Source organism: Elephantulus edwardii, unplaced genomic scaffold (assembly GCF_000299155.1).
Source record: "Elephantulus edwardii isolate Elephantulus edwardi_28Jun2011 unplaced genomic scaffold, EleEdw1.0 scaffold00005, whole genome shotgun sequence".
Lineage (NCBI taxonomy): Eukaryota > Metazoa > Chordata > Mammalia > Macroscelidea > Macroscelididae > Elephantulus > Elephantulus edwardii.
Genome location: NW_006399755.1, coordinates 22,698,372 through 22,706,170, shown reverse-complemented (window position 1 = coordinate 22,706,170; position 7,799 = coordinate 22,698,372). Strand labels below are relative to the sequence as shown.

Genomic DNA, 7,799 nt, shown 5'->3' with positions numbered 1-7,799 from the left:
TAAAGTAAATCACAATTCTAGAGACCATGTTTTCAAAAGAGCAGAAGTGGCACCCACTTCCTAAACAATTTGCCCCCAGAAACTCTATGAACTTTGATAAAAGGGCTTCAGGCCTTTTGTTCTTAGAGTTGCTATGAGTCATGCTTGACTCTAAGGCAGTCAACAACAACATAATCAAGTGAATAGTTAAGGATCTAAGCTTATGATAAGAAATGTTTTCAGAACAATGGGTACCGAGGAAGTTTGGATGAGCCGTGTATAACCATAGGGTTTACTGAAAGGCCCTCACCAGCTGAGTCTCTAACACATACAGGAATACCTCACAGAGAGTTTAGACTCGATTCCTGGTCACTGCAATTAAGTTAATACTGAAATAGAACACATCATATGATTTTTCATTTCCCAGTGCATATAAAAGGAGTTCTGGGCTCATAGTTCTGGTAACCAGGAGGTCAGCAATTAGAACTCACCAGTTGCTCAACGGGAAAAGGGTGGACAAGCCTCTTCCCAGGAAAAACAAAGGCCTCAGAAATCAAGAGAATATTGCTAGAAGTTGAAATTGACTGGATGACAGTGTATGCGGAAGTCTATTCAGGTGCTCTGGTGGTGTAATGTATTATATGTTGAACCTCTAACCAAAAGGTCAGCAGTTCAAATTCTACTTCCTCCAAAACAAATTTCCCAGACAAATTTTGAGTGCTGTCTCCACTCATAAAGAGTCACAGCCATGGAGAGCCACTAGAAGTTGGAATTTTACAGCACTGAGATTCATTTGGTTTGGGCATTCTGTTAAGTGTGGAATATTAAGGGTCACCAAATTGACTACAATTTATAACAATCCTGTGAACGATGGATCTGAACGTTTCCTTATACTGTCCCATCCTCATCATCTCTGTTACATTTGAGTCCACCATTAAACAATCATTGTGTCAGTCTATCTCATTGAGAGTCTTCCTCTTCTCTGATCCTCCGTCTTTGCAAGACTAATGTTCTTTGCCAAGGACTGGCCTTTCCTTACAACATACCCAAAGTATATGAAAGGAAGTTTTACTTTGATTGCCCCCAGGAGCAACCTGGCTGCACCTTTCCCAAGGTATGCTCATTTGTACAATTTGGAAGCCCAAGATAATTGAAATAGTGTAAGGATCTCTAAGATGTCACACAGAAAAATTAACTGAGCACACAGTGTTTGAAAAACAGATCCAATAGACTTGCTCCACCTGAGGTTACCACAAACCTTCAATCTGTACAAAAATAAAGGTTCAGTGAAACACAACAAAGCAAAGAACAATGGAACAATGAAGTGTACATCTGTAAGAAAAATTGACAGGAAGAAAGTTAATCAACCTTCTGAAATGAGAAGCTGTTTCCTCCTTCATTATACCCTGGTGAAAGAAGGGCGGCCTGTGCTTCCCTTCATCCGAAACAAGGAAGCTCCAGGAAATCAGTTATAGAGACTAGGGGACAGTTAGGATTGGAAACTTGTAACAAAGGGGAGAAATTAATATATGCCTTATTCAGAAATATCTGGTGGCCTAGTGGATAAGGAGTTGTACTTCTAACCTCAAGGTGGCATGTCTTTGCTGGTTCAGATACACCAGCTGCTCTAAAAGAGAAAGATGGGCAGTTTCCTCACTTGTGAGTTATAGCCTCTAAAAACTCGCCAGATCATTGGCAATGAGCTTTTGAGAGGCAGAAATCTGACTGTCTAGTGGCTTATCTGTCTCTTTTAGCACCCTGATGGGGGAAGAGAAAATTGTAGAATAGCAATGATAATGGGTTCAGATTGAAGCAGGCTATCCTGAGGATAGTGAGATAACTGTTGTGGCACCAGGAAAGGTTGTTGATCTTAATCTGGGCCACTTACTGAACTAAGGGAATAAGCAGAGTGGAATGACTTATTGGGAAATAAGGTAATAAATTGAAATAGTCTGTATAACAAGGTAATTCTTGTATACATGAGAATCACTCAAGGATCTTGCTAAAATGTAGGTACTGACTTAGTATTTCTAGGATGGAAATACAAATTCTCAGCAGAGAGTTGAACTGGAATTATTGTCATGAAAAATTTAACATAGTTCTCTCTGTAACTGTTATCTTCTGTTGGGTGCTGCCAGATTATATTCAGCCCTTAGCCACCTCTGTATCACTCAAAGTGTTGTTAAGTCAGAACCAACTCATAGCTGATAGTCCAGTGAGTTGAGTAGGCAGCAAAACTCCCGATAGTCTATGCCAACAAAGCTCCCTAACTTATGTATGTATGTTGTTGTTGTTGTTGTAATGTACAACCAAGTAACAGCTGAACTTCCAATGGGTTTTCAAAGATGGTAAATTGCACTGGGAGAGATTACTGATCTTTCTCCTGTGAAGAAAGCTAATGGAGAAAGCTTTCTCCAGCTAATGAATTCAAACAGTATGCCTTCATGTTAGCAGTGCAACTCCTTACCACTAAGCCACCAGAGTTCAATAATTGATATATGTTGTTGCTGCTGCTGCTGCTGAATAGTACGAGTCAAAATCAGTCCATAGCTGACCCACCAGTGGTTTTTCAAAGGGAGTAAATCACAAAGGAAGTGGTCACCTATCCTCCCACAGAGTAACTGATGGATTTGAACTAGGTGCCTTTGAGATTGCAGTACAGCTTCTTACCACTAGGACCTAGTAGTAAGAAGAATGATTCTCACTATGCTCACAATCATTGTTACGTTTGAATCTACTATAAAATCACTGTATCAAGCCATGTCTTTATTTTCACTGACAGCCTTCTAAATATGATATCCTCCAGGGCTAGTCAATCCTGATAAGATGTCCAAAGAACATGAGATAAAGTTTCATTATCCATGCTTAAAAGGAGAAACCTGGATATACTTCCTCAAAGACAGACTTGCCCCATTTTTCTGGCTGGCCATGGTATATATTCAATATTATTAGATAATGGCATAATGTAAGGGAATTAATAAATTCTTTTTAAGTGTACAGATTGTGAATACACATAAAGTGACTGGAAAATACTGTGATTTGGGTCAGGGCAAGTTAGTTATCAAAATGGCATTTTCACTTTTAAATCCGTTAATGAGGTACTTTGTATTAAATTTGCCCAGTGTACTCTGTTGATTTCCTGATTGCAGCTTCTATGGACATTGTTGATCCTAATGAAAGAAAATCATTGATAACATTGACAATCTCCCTATTTTTTTTCATTCAACATGGATAATTGCACACTCATAAATGTCTGAAAATATTAGGATGATAAAAGTTACATGTCAAAATATTTCTATTCACCTCTCCAGTGTGACTGGAAATCAGACTTATTTTCAGAAACTGATTTCCTTTATACTTCTTTCAACTTATCTCTTGTTATTCTTTGATAAATAACTGAGATAGAGGATATTTCATATTTCCAATTGCTACTTCTAAAGTACTGATACACATACACACAGGCCTGATCCCTTAATGTCCTCTCTCCTGGTCTGTATAGCAAATTCCTCTTCATTTATCAGGAAAGAGAGTTCTGACGGCTCAGGGATAGAATTTGCACTGCCAGTCCAAAACCACACAGTTTGAATCTACTAGCTGTTCCACAGGAGAAAGCTAAACAATCTCCTTCTGAACAATCTCCTGTGCCTGGTAAGCTATGAGATGGTTCCAACTCAGTGGTTTGTAGAAACAACAACTATAAGAAAAAGATTGTTCTTGAAAGCTTGACTGTCTCTCATATGTAAGAGCTGGATCTCCCATGACCCATTATACTTCCTTTGTATTATATTTTTATTTATTTTCTTATCTATGTTTAGTTGGTATATTTTAATTATACTAGAGAGAACCATGACAGCAGATTTTCTTTACTTTCTCATTTCCAGCATAGAAGACTGTATGATTCAAAATGGTTAATTCTGGTTTATCTCATCCTACTAATGCCTAGAATGCCAATCTTGATATATTCCATTTTATTTATTATTACTTCTAATTTTCCTAGATTCGTATTTCTAACATACTCTGCCCCAGTTATCAATGGATGTGTGCAGCTATTTCTTTTCATTTTTGAGTCTTACTGCTTGAGTAAATGTTCTTCATGGATTGAAAGTGTCATTGCATCCATATGAAAAGAAATTGCACTGCAATCCCAAAGGCACATGGTTTGAATTCACCAGATAATTACTGGAAGAAAGATCGGCAGTCTCCTCCCGTGTCATTTACTGCCTCTGATAGTCCACTCTGAGTCAGTTCAAACTCGATAGCACACAACAACAATGTCAGCAAAAGTCCTTCATTGACTGAAAACTTTACATTATTTTGCATTTATATCATTAAAGTAGACTCTACTTGGAGATGGAAGCTCTTTTCCAGCCATATTTTGAGTATCTTCCAAACTGAGGGCTTCATCTTTTATCACTATATCAGAAAAAAGTCCCATAGGGATTTATAAGGTCTTTATGGCCAGTTATTACAGAAGTGTATCACCAATTCTATTCCCTAGTCTATCTTCTTCTGAAAGCTCCACTGAACCCTGTCTACCATAGGTGAAATTTTAAATATTTATGACATAACTACTAGTGTCATATTAACAAGAAAGCCACCATAGAACATCAAAGTTACAGATTAGTGATAGTAAAATATTGTTTTCCATTACTAAAAACAAAACGAAGATAGACAATCTTAAATTGAGCACACTCACAAGTCTGTGATAAAAATACTATACATCAGTTTCCTATCAACTTTCCTAATCCTGGAGTACTCACTTCTTGAGGGAAAATATTCATTATTCTTAATTTGTAAGAGCTTCCTCCTTGATATCTTCCTGGCTAGTACTTCTTGCACTTCAAATTTTTTAATTGTCAGTATTTCTGTTGAAACACCAGAACTGAATATAATACTCCACTTGTTGAATGTTTTCAACCTTATTAAATTTTAATGAATATAATCTAAGTTTATCAACTTTTTTCATTTAGTGTCCTAGCTTATTAAAAGACAATTTTCTGAGTACTGCTCTACAAGTCTTAAGAACACTCAAGAAAACACTCAAAAACATAGCCAGCAACACTTAAGATTCATTCCATCAAAAAGGAACACTATTAGCATGCAGTCAAGAACAGCTGAATTGGCTCTCAAGTTCCCAAATTAAATGCTATGACATGAATTTGCAAGCTACTCAGTTCTGTGTTGCTTTTGTTGAATTAGAACCAAGTCAGATTTGGAGTAATTTTTGCCAACATCTGGCTGAAAAGTACCTTTGCTTATATGATGCAATTTTTTAAAAATACTAGTTTATTTACAGATTTCAAATACATTGATTTTAAGAACAGATTCTTCCAATTTCCCTCACCCTCCCACTTATCAAATTGTACAACTCCATGATTAATCCCCCCTCCCCCTACACATTCTCATCCCTCTGCTTCCATCGTTCCCCACTCCCCTTGGATCTTTATACCCGTTCTACAATAATGGTTTTATACAATATTTATCCTTGTGGGACTGAGTTCGTTCACTCAGTATAAAGCTCTCCAGTCAATCCCAAATTGGATAAAAATTTTCAAAATCGTTGCTTCTGTATGCTGCATAGTATTCCATTGTGTGAATGGACCACAATTTCTCAACCCATTTTTTTGTAGTTGGACATTTGGAATGTCTCCATGTTCTTGTGATGGTGAATAATGCTGCTATGAACATTGGTATGCAAATCTCCGTTTATGCCTCAGTTCTCATTTTCTCAGGATATATTCCAAGTAGTGGAATAGTTGGATCATATGGAATGTCTATGTTCAGGCTTTTGAGGTAGTGTCAAACTGCCTTCCAGAATGGTTATATCATTTTACAATCCCACCAACAATGTATAAGAGTTCCTTTCTCACCATATCCTCTCCAACATTTATTACTTGCTGCCCTGTTAAACTTTGCCACTGTTATTGGAGTGAGATGGTACCCCATTGTGATTTTGATGTGCATCATCTCTCTTATTGCCAGTGATTTTGAGCATTTCTTCATGTGTCTGTTTGCCATTTGAATATCTTCCTCTGTGAAGATTCTTTCTATGCCTTTTGCCCATTTTGTAATTGGGTTATCAATCTTTTGATTTTGGAGGCCCAGGAGTATTCTGTAAACTTTAGTAACGAGACTCTTGTCTGAGATGGTATTACCAAATGTTTGTTCTCAGTCTATTTGTTTTCTTTTCAACCGGTTGGAAAAAGGTGGAGGGGCTTTTTGGTACTTTAAAAAAATTTAGGGAAGCCTTGGCCGCTGACGCCATCATGTCGCCCAAAGAGGAGCTGGACGGGTACGAACCGGAGCCTCTCGGGAAGTGGCCGGCCTCCCTCCCTCTGCTGGGGCTGGTCGAGGAGAGCAGTAATAGCCTCTCCACGGACGGCTCCTTGCCTTCGACGCCGCCCCCAGCGGCAATCTCTAGAAATCATCACTCGGTACCTTCGCGAACAGGCAACCGGCGCCAAGAACGCGAAGCCCCTGGGCACTCCCGGAGCCGCCAGCAGGAAGGCGCTGGACACCCTCCGGTGGGTCGGCGACGGGGTGCAGCGCAACGGCCTTCCAGGGCTTCGCAAACTGGACATCAAAAACGAAGATGATGTCAAATCTTTCTCTCGAGTCATGGTCCATGTTTTCAATGACGGAGTAACAAACTGGGGCAGAATTGTGACTCTCATATCTTTTGGTGCCTTTGTGGCTAAACATTTAAGAAGTATAAACCAAGAAAGCTGCATCGAACCATTAGCAGAAAGTATCACAGATATTCTCGTAAGGACAAAACGGGACCTGGTTAGTCAAACAAAGAGGCTGGGATGGGTTTGTGGAGTTCTTCCATGTAGAGGACCTAGAAGGCGGCATCAGAAATGTGCTGCTGGCTTTTGCAGGTGTTGCTGGAGTTGGAGCTGGTTTGGCATATCTAATTAGATAGCCTTGTAAGTGCAATAAATGACTTTTAACCAACTCCAGCCACCAAAACCATAGACTTCTGCTGTGAAATTAAATGTATTTATGAAGTTGGACATCAAGCTTCACAAGCTGTAACTTCCAAGAGTCCTACTCTAGCATCCTAGCCAGAAAAGGAAGCGGCAAGAGGATTTTGGCTAACAGGAATAAATACATGGGAAAAGCAGCCCTGCTTCCTTGAAGAGTCATTGTCTGAAAGGAAGGAGCAAAGTTCATTTTCAACATCAGGCCATCTTTGAGAGGCCAAGGAGGACTTTTAGTGAAGACTGTAGGGTGGAAAGGAATTCCAGTAGCCGGCTAGTCATAGAGTTCATTAAACATGCCCACTGAATTCATTGACTTGGCTTAGTGTTGAAAAACAAATCATTATCAATACCAGGGACTTATGTAAAATGGATTTAAGCTGCAAGTAGTAAGAACTATTGCTAGAAGCTTCAATGTACTGTACAACAGTGTGAAGGGAAGCATTTCCTCGTTGATTAGCTTTCCCAGGTATACTTGTTCTTGATGAATATGTTCATATGTTTTTCAGGACTTTGTACCTATTCTACTTTGGCTTGATTTAATAGCCTAGTTATGGCCGAGAATACTTGTCTTTAGGCTCAGTAATAATTGCAAAAATGGGATATCTTCAATTTTTTTACAGGAAACTTGTAAATGCCAGCTGTCTGTAAAAATAGTGTATATTTTTACAGAAAATTTTTGTTTCTTCGAAACAAAGGGGGAAAGTCTCAAATTCACAGTAAGTTTTGTTTTGGTCCCCACACTTGACATTTTACAGAGCTAGCATTTATTTAACAGTTGTTCTGGTCTAAATTTTGACTTGGTCAGTTCTAGAATGTATACAGAATCCATTGATA

The 7,799-nt window shown here is 38.7% G+C and overlaps 1 pseudogene; it reads left to right on the top strand.

The window, feature by feature from the left end:
- Positions 1-3,072: 3,072 nt before the first annotated feature.
- LOC102849935 lies at positions 3,073-6,904 on the top strand (annotated as a pseudogene).
- The last annotated feature ends 895 nt before the right edge of the window (positions 6,905-7,799 follow it).